This window comes from Psammomys obesus, unplaced genomic scaffold (genome assembly GCF_907164565.1).
Source record: "Psammomys obesus unplaced genomic scaffold, mPsaObe1.curated_primary_1811, whole genome shotgun sequence".
Taxonomy (NCBI): domain Eukaryota; kingdom Metazoa; phylum Chordata; class Mammalia; order Rodentia; family Muridae; genus Psammomys; species Psammomys obesus.
This window is the reverse complement of record NW_026591086.1, coordinates 7,088,911-7,098,097: the sequence shown is the minus strand read 5'-3', so window position 1 is coordinate 7,098,097 and position 9,187 is coordinate 7,088,911. Positions and strand designations below refer to the sequence as shown.

The following is a 9,187-nucleotide window of genomic DNA, read 5'->3' as shown; positions in this document are numbered from 1 at the left end:
AGAAGAAGAAGAAGAAGAAGAAGAAGAAGAAGAAGAAGAAGAAGAAGGAAGAAGGAAGAAGGAAGAAAGACCCTATTTAGCCTCCTGAAACTGGACCACCAATTAGCCACCAAGCATTCAAGCATTATGAGCCCATGGAGGAAATTTTATTCTCAGACTGTAACAGCCTCTTTCAAGACAATGCCACACTGTGAGGAGGTGTTACGGTTTGAAAGTAAAATGTTCCACAGGCTCATGTGTTTGGAAACTTGGTTCCTGACTAGCAGCACTATTTGGTCAGGAGGTGAGCACGGTGGAGAAAGTGGGTGTCTGGGAGCAGAACGTAACTTTATGAGTTATAACCCAGCCCCAGTTCCAGCTGGGGCTTTCTTTCCTCGGATACTCAGAGACGTGGTGGTTCCTGGTCGCATGCTCCCTATTCCCATGAGCTCCACCATGCTGTCCCTGCCATAATGGATTGCATCCTCTCAAAGCATTGATCATAATGAATCCTTCCTTCCTTAATTTGTTTCTGTTAGACATTCTTTCATAGAAACAACAACAAAAGCAACTAAGGCAAACAGTGAGACAAACAGTTGTCCCCAGGTAAATAGCTAGAGCAAAGGCCTGAAGCTGGGATGTATACAGAGCATCCATGTGTTAAGAATAGACAGGGTACAGCGAATGGGAAGGGGGGTAGCAATAAGAGATTAGATGAGGAGAGAGGGGCTAGTGAAGGGCTTCAGCTTTTCCATTTGAGGAAAACTGGGAGCATTGGGAGGTTTTAGATAGGAGAAATGTGGTGTGTCTTCAGTTGGGGCAGACTGTCGGCTTCTTGTTTAGAGCAGGTATCAAGAGAGTAGAGGTAGAAAGGGAAGGAAGGCTCCTTTGGAGGCTACTTTGGCAGTCCAGACAGCAGATGATACCTGCAGACCCAGGGAAGAGGTCTTAGAGATGATGAGAAATGCCCTGATTTTGAGGTCATTCTGAAGGACAGCAAAAAGGATTTCCAGGAAGACTGGACATGGACCCATGGAGTGGAAGACAGTGGTGAATTGAGGAGAACCAAAGAGGTTTTGGCTTGAAAAGAGAGAATGGTGTAATCTAAAAGGGAAGCATTGTCAACAGGGGAGGTTTGGGGGAGAAGAGCAGGCATTCAGCTTGAAGATCTGAGCTATTTATGAATATCAGGGAAAGGATGTCAATAAACATTAGGGGTCTAGACTAGAGGAGACAGGCTCAGGCCAAAAATAAATATTTGAGATAATTGACATATAGATGATATTCAAAGCTGCGAGCTCAGATGAAGCCACTGTAAGTAAAGAATGTGGCGAGAGAGAAAGAGACACTTAAAACCAGCACAGCTCGAGAAGTCAGAGGTGCCCTCTCCCTTCTTTAATTAGAAAAAAAGAATCATGAGTGTGGGTGTTTTGCTTACAAGTAGGTCCATGTGTCTGAGGAGGCCAGAAGAGGGCGTTAGGTCCCCTGAGACTGGGGTTACAGATGGTTGTGAGTCACCATGTGGGTGCTGGGAATCAAACCTGTGTCCTTTGGAAGTGCAGTCACAGTGCAGTCACCTCTTTAGTCCCAAGGTCAGAGGCTTTGTGAATGTGTATTTGTGTGTGGGTTTTTTTTTTTTTAACACTTGTTTGTTTGTTTTTCTTTTGATTTCTCAGATCTACTTCTGTATATGGGTATTTTGTCTGCATGTGTGTTCCCATACCAGAAGAGGGCATGGGATCCCTTGGGGATAGGTGTAGATAAATGGTTGTGGGTTGCAGTATGGGAGCTGGAAATCGAAGTTGGTCAGGACCTCTGGAAGAGCAGCCAGTGATCTTAACCACTGTGCTGTCTCTCCAGCACCAAGGTCAGAGATTTTTAACAAGAGTCATTCACAAACTAACTGGTCTGATTGGTGTGTGTGTTGGGGGGGGGGAGTTGGGATTGTGGAGGGGAACCAATGTCATTGTCTTAGTTACTTTTCCTGTTGCTGTGACAAAATACTCTGACAAAAGCAACTCACATGAGGAAAGGTTCATTTTGGCTTATAGTTCCAGGGTGCAGTCCATTATAGCAGGGAGGTCCCAGCGGCAGGAGGAGTTTGAAGCATCTGGTCATATGTACATCCTGAGTCAGGGAACAGAGTGACAGATGCTGGTGCTCAGTTCACTCCATTTTATACCATCTAGGGTTTGGGTCTTCCCACACTGACAAGCCCAATCAAGGTGACCTCTCACACACATCTCAGAAGCTAACCACAATCTAGATAATTTTTACATAGGCCTGGGTGCCTATTTCCTAGTCAAGTCTAGATCCCATCAAGTTGACATTAACCCTAATTACCACAGTTTTATTTTCTTTTTCATCGTAGAATCAATTTTTAAATTATAGTTTTAAAACAAGTAAATTAATCTAAAATTTAAGAAGAATGCTAAAAAAAATAAAGCAACTATGATGGGTATAAATATGCATATTGTGTAGGTGACCTAAAAGACAAAATTTAGGAGGTTATCTCGAAATTTACTATGGCAAGAGCGCAACAGTACTCCAAGTTACCATAGTCATTTTTTAAAAAAATGGAGTAGTGTAGACTAAAAGAAACGAAAGGAGCATTAGCTGTAACTACATGGGGAAAATGGGAGAATTTTGTTAAAAATTAGCTTAGCTTCAGGTGTCAACCCAACACACCTGGGAAGACTGAGGAATTGCTTCCAGATGGAAGAATCTACTTGGCTTGTTGACATGTCTGTGGAGCATCTTCTTGGTTGCTAGCTGATGCGGGAGGCCCAGCCCACTGTGCGGAGGCAGGAAGGCTAGCAGTATATGAAAGTCAACGGAAAGTCAGCCTGGAAGCAAGCCAGTGAGCAGCATTCCTCCATGGAGTGATTCCCATGGAGCTGCTCGGTAGCCAAGAGAGCACAGGGTTTGCAAGTTTCAGGTGTCTCAATAAATTCATGTGGAGACAGGGCACGAGCATGGGGAAGTGGCAGTAACTGATGAGTAGCTGACTATCTGAAGAACGGTAACTAGGTCTGCTTTATGCCTTCTTGTAGGTTTTCTCCCTTTCTGTAGCTTAAAAAGTTTCAGGTTAAAACAAAGAGAAAAGGGTTGATTGAAGAGGAATAATCAGTAAAGAAGAATGCAGAGGGAAGCAAAAATGCCAGAGAGGATGGTGTGTGGCTTAGGAACCAAGTGAAAGAAGCCTGTGAAGTAGGGAGGAATAAAAAAAAAGACACAAAATTCCACTGGCAGGCCAGGGAAAACAAGAGAGAAAGGAAGCCTGGGTTTAAGGACATCTGGTGATAATGGTGGGGATTGGCCCCTCTGCTCATGAAGCCCTAGGGATGGGCTTTTAGAGACCAAGAACCCAAGCATATGCCTACGTGTGTGCCTTTGTGGAGGATAGGAGTGGAGGAGTGAGTTGTGTGGAGCATACCAGTGGAATTACCCCAGTGCTTTCCAACAACTTTGACTGTGTTAAACACGGGTATTAGCTTTTATTTCACAGTGTGGATGCGTTCAAGTGGAGGCGGGCTAGCAGGAAAAAAAATGAAATGACTAGAGTACAGATATACATTTGTTTCTTTGTTTTGACAGCTTTTAGCAATGTGATTCACAGTGATAGTTTTGGGTTGTTGTTCAGGCAGTTAGATTAGAAACAAAAATTCTGTTCTTCCCCAACAGGGATTCCATACTCTTCTTCTTCTCCTTCTCCTTCTTTTTCCTTCTCCTTCTTTCTCCTTCTCCTTCTCCTCCTCCCCTTCTTTATGTTCTTTTCTTCCCCTTCCTCCATTCCTCTTCTTCCTTCCTTCTTTCCTTCCTTTCCTTCCTCCCTCCTATCTTCCCTCCCTCCCTCCTTCCTCCCTCCCTCCCTCCCTTCCTTCCTTCCTTCCTTCCTTCCTTCCTTCCTTCCTTCCTTCCTGTTTTTAAATCCTAGACTTGTCAACTTGATAGGTACTAGAACTGCCTAGGAGCCAGGCCCAGACGTGTCTGTGAGAGCTGTCTAGCCTCTGAAAATGTCTGTAAGAGATTATCTTGATCAGGTTCATCAATGTGGAAAGACCCCACCTTCACCTCAACAAGCTGTAGTCATTTGCAAAACATCTTGAATCAATTTCCATCCCTCTCCTCATGCCTTCCCTTTTTCAAAACCAAAGCAGCATTCATTTGTGGCAAACAAAGAAAATACATAAATACACAAGAGTTCTATTCCCACTATATCTGATAATATCTGTTTATTGTTTTGATGTTTTTGTATAATAAATTTATCTTAAAGAAGTATTATTTATATGATTTTAACTTGTCTTTTAATGTTATATTGTGAAAAGCTACATGTCATGATGTTTTCTTTTGTGACATTATTTTGAGTAACTACATTAAATATCATGAGAGAATATCTTATGTATAGATATTTATATAAATTTTAGAGCTATATTTTATGTGATATTTGTTTCTTCTAAATTTTTTCTTTCATGAAGTACAGACACTTGTCAACCCTATAATACACATTTTTTTTTAGATGTGTAAAATACACATTTGATTTTTAGATTGCGTTCTTGACACAAGGTAGGGAAGAAGAGGAGGGAGAAGGGCGTCAGCTCTAGAAAGAGGAGGTATGTTGGTGAAACCTGCTAGAATAAAATTGAAATCTGTTGTGGAAAATGGTTATTAATATCGATTATTAATGCATAGAATTACTCTGGCAGTTATTATTTAAGCCACTTTCATATCAATAAAAGACACAGATACCTGTTAGACTTTTAGTATGCTTAAACACTGGGACTGGGCAGAAATACCCCCCCCCCCCACCTTATCTTGTTCCCTCCCAGCTCCACATCCCATGCCACCTGTTTTAATTATTCCTATTTGGGCTACTTCCCGTCCCAAATCTCATAAAAACTTGCACATGTTTTTTATTTGTGCTGCTTATCTCCATCTCCCAATCCTCAGAGCAAGCTCCTGCTGAACAAGCGGTTCCTCTTTACAATAACACAGGCTACTCCACTTTCTCCTTCCTCTTCTCTTCCCCCTCCCATGATCCTCTGTCCTCCAAGCTTGCAAACCTTAGCTCCGCCTACCTCACTTCTGCCCGTCCCAGGTACGTAGGCAACTTTATTTAGCCAATCAGGGGTAACTTGGGAGGCAGTAAGAATCTAGAGGAGCGCAACCAGTTAACTTCCCAGTATGTGGTGGCTTTAGAGCGAACACCATAGAAATCGCCAATTCTCAGAGAGATGCCTTCGACACAGCCTGAGTCCTCCTCTCCCAACTCCCTACCCTATGTGTTCCAAGAAGTCAGGATGTGGGGTGGAGGGACTTACAGGGTCCTTTCACAGCTCCTCCTCTCCTGGGGTCTCTCCTCATCTCCTAGGATACCATGGTTTCTAGAGGAGATGATCCTGCCTTGAGGAGACAGGGTACCAGAAAGTGATACTGGGACATGGACATTGAGTGGATTTACCCTTGGTTCTCATTCACAGAAGAATGCTTTGCAATCAATCCAAAATGAGAAGTAAAAAAAAATACCACCAACCAGCAGAAATACATAAACGACAGTGAAACACAGGGCTGTGTGTTTTGTTTTTCCTTCCTTCCTTCATTCCTTTAATTTTTTTTTTTAAACAAGGTCTCATGTGCCCTATGCTAGCCTGGAACTTGCTATGAAGAGCAGCCCCTGATAACCCTGTCTCTGCCTGCCAAATGCTAATAGGTGTGCACCACCATGATTGATTTCTGAGGTTCCGGGAATCAAACACAGAGCTTCATGCATGTTAGCCAAACATTTTCTCAACTGACACCACCAGCCCCAGGCATAAATCTTTTTATTTGTTCATTCATTCATTTGTTTGTTTGTTAAGTTTTGTTTGCTTGTTGTTTTTTGTTTGTTTGTTTGTTTTGTTTTTGTTTTCCAGAGACAAGGTTTCTCTGTGTAGCCCTGGCTGTCCTGGAACTCGCTCTGTAGACTAGGCTGTCACTGAATTCAGAGATCTGCCTGCTTCTGCTGGGGCTAAAGGAACGCAGGCTTCCAGGCATGAATCTGAAGGGCATCATACTGAGCAGAAATGGATCCAGGTGTGTGAAGCTTCATTTTATTTCTGTGAGACCAAGTCTTTCTATGTAACTTGGCTGGCCAGGGACTCCATATGTAGACTAGGTTGTGCCTGGCTGCACAGAGATCTTCCTGCCTGTGCTGTGGGTAAGAGCATGCTCCGCCATGCCTGGAGACATGAAGCATCGAGGGTAGCAGATCTAAATCACCATATGCCTTTTATGATTTCCAGTCAAAGCAGCCACTAATGGACAGACCAGGAAAGCAGAGAGAGCCGAGCACAGTAACAGCCGGGAGGTCCTCACTGCTGAGGAGAACGCAGAGTGACGGGATTACATCAGAGGTGGCTCATGGGTTTCTGGGTTATCCTGCCCTGGGTGTGTGTTTTTCTAGTGTTTGGTTTACAATAACTCATCAGGTTTGGCATTTAGGTTTTGTGCAAGGTTTTGAAAGCTTGCTATATTTTATCCCCTGACTAATTAAAAAAAAAAAAAGAAGTGATAAAGATGATCTGGGACAGAGGTTAGGGAAGCTGTTCCTGGTAAAAGGATAGAGGAGTGGACGCTTTTCCTGTATTCAGCTCTGTACCATAAAGTGAATTTTGTTCAGGTCCCTGGAAATCATATCATTTTTCAGTAAGGATTCTTGAAAGGCCGTTTTGTTTCTAGTTCTGCAGTTGGGGAGAGAATTTGTAGTTGTTTGGCTGTAATGAGGGTATGGAGACTTAGGCAGAAATAGTGCCTCAGTTTTATGTCATCTGCCCATTGATCAAGTTAGACAATTTTGAGCTAAGATAATCACTGCTTGTGATACGGTATTTATGTCCTTATTTTTGCTTGGTTTTTTTTTTTTTTGTTTTGTTTTGTTTTGTTTTCATAAAGCAAAATCTCCACAGACAGAGTAAAGAATACTTCAGTCCCAGTAGCTGAGGGAAGGAGGGAGTTTGAGGTAATTTCCTGTCTGAATGTGGTGTGCCCAGAGTTAAGCAGGCCAGTAGCCAGCTCTGCCTCTAACCTTGGAAACCCCCTCAGGTGGGAGCTCCCAAACTCACTCTTCCCCTTCCCTCTCTAGGAAGGGCTCTGATCCTGGGTGTTTTTAGGAATTGTGCAACAAAATTAGGAGAACCCAGGGTATGAGAAGGGTTCACAGGTAAGACAGAGCTTCCTGGGTGACTGGAATTTTAAAAGGCAGAATTCCTTGGGTAGCCAAAACTTTAAAATGTAAAGTGGTAAATTCACATTTTTTTTTTTGCATTCTGTATGCTACGCACTTTTTAATATTTTAATGGAAGCTGTATATTGTAGTCACACAAGTCATGTATTTAAAAGTCTGTATTGTGAAATATACAGCCTGGATTCCTTTTTTTTTTAAATAATAAAAATCAGGTTTAATGAGGATTTTGCTGTTTCTACACAAAAAGTTCTGTGTTTGAGGTATCACTGTAAGACATGCCAATATGGCACATTGGTAAATCGACCCAGGGTCTACCCCAATAATCCTGACCAGCACAGAATCTCCCTGCCAGACCTTCTAGTAAGCTAAGTGATTCTCTTTAAAAAGGGGATATTTTAATTGTTATAGAAACATAAGAGGCAAGTGCTAAAAACATGCATTTCATGAAACAATGGCACTTTGTTATAAATACTTTCCTTGTTCTCTTCCTGTAGCTCCTCTTCATTTAAAAACTTACTACTTAAGGTCATTAAAGCAGTTTTCTCCTTAATGATATTATTTAAAAAGCCTAGAGATTTAAAAGCAACAGTGAAGAACCTCACTCTCTTCATACCATTACAGAGGACATAAAGCTATTAAGTGTCAAGAGCAAGTCACTGCCACCAAAGTAGCTTCATCACTGGAGAGTGGACAAGGCACAGGAGCTGCTCTGTAGATTGTTTGACTGCAGTAAAGCAGTGCGCTAGTTAACTGACTAAGCGACAGAACTAGTTTAACACACAGAGACACAAAGAGCCAAAATGGTGTGCTTTGTATGTACACATATCTATACTTGAGGCACAGCTGTCAAGTAAGCAGATGGAGTTAATACAGACAGGCAGAGAGATAAGGGCCCCAACGTGTGAAAATGTTTTTAAGGAAGAGGCTGGGATTTGCTGTGGAGTATAATTATATAGCAATTCCAAGGAAGGTACAATAATTGAAAAAAAAAAAATTCTTCAGTTTCCTGAGTCAGGCCTCATTTACTTTTTGGTGAATTCAGAATGGCTAAGGGAAGAGTGCTTTTCCTTTTTTCTCTTCTTTTCCTTTTTTTGGTGTTTTCCTTTTTTTGTTGTTGTTCTTTTTCTCCTTTTTCTTTTCTTTTTTTCTGATACTTTTGTTTCTTTTGTTTCGAAGAGAGTCCTTTTCAGTGGAGCTGGAGTAAGACCTTTCCTCTTTTTCTTTTTTTTATTTTTTTAAATTTAATTTTCTCCTTGCTCTTTTCCTTTTTCTTCTCCTCTTCTTCATTTAGTCTTTTCTCCTGCGGGACCCCCAGTCTGCTCAGTTCTTCATTCTCTTCGTCACTGTTCTCACTACTTGTGCTGCTGACATTCAACACAATGTCCCTTTTGGGGTCTACCCGGAGAAAGTTGCGGCACTCAAAAGTAGCCACGTTTTCTGCAGCCTGCTCTGACATTGTCCTTGTTGCAACCTGGGACTGCCATGACACAGGAGAGTGGGGTCGTCCTAGGCTTTCGAGATTGTGTTGGGTTCAGGTCGCTTGGGAAGACAACGCACAATCGGAGCGATCGCTCCCACTTGGCGACAACTTCACGCTCCGGGAAGGTGATGCTCCAGGGTTGGCAGAACTAAGGTGCTGGGGATGCAGTCTGGGTTCCTTTTTTTTTTTTTTTTTTTTTTAATTTTGAGACAAGGTCTCACTACATAGCCTAGGCTGGCCTGAATTTCTCTATGTAACCCAGGCTGGCCTTTAACTCATAGACATCTGCTTTCCTCTGCCTCCTCAGTTCTGGGATTATAGGTGTGCACCACCACAGCCAGCACATTGAATTATTTCCCCCCTGTTGGTCACTTTTCTTGTTGCTTTGACAAAATATCTGAAAAAAAAAAAAAAGCCCAAACAAAACAAAAAACAAAAACAAAAAATCTTGAAGAAGGAAGGGCGTGTTTTGAACTAGTATTTGAGGGCAAATAGTACATCATGGT

At 42.2% G+C, this 9,187-nt stretch overlaps 1 pseudogene; it reads right to left on the bottom strand.

Moving 5' to 3' along the window:
- Positions 1 to 8,223: 8,223 nt before the first annotated feature.
- On the bottom strand, positions 8,224 to 8,685 carry LOC129679032 (protein SREK1IP1-like; annotated as a pseudogene).
- Between the last annotated feature and the right edge of the window lie 502 nt (positions 8,686 to 9,187).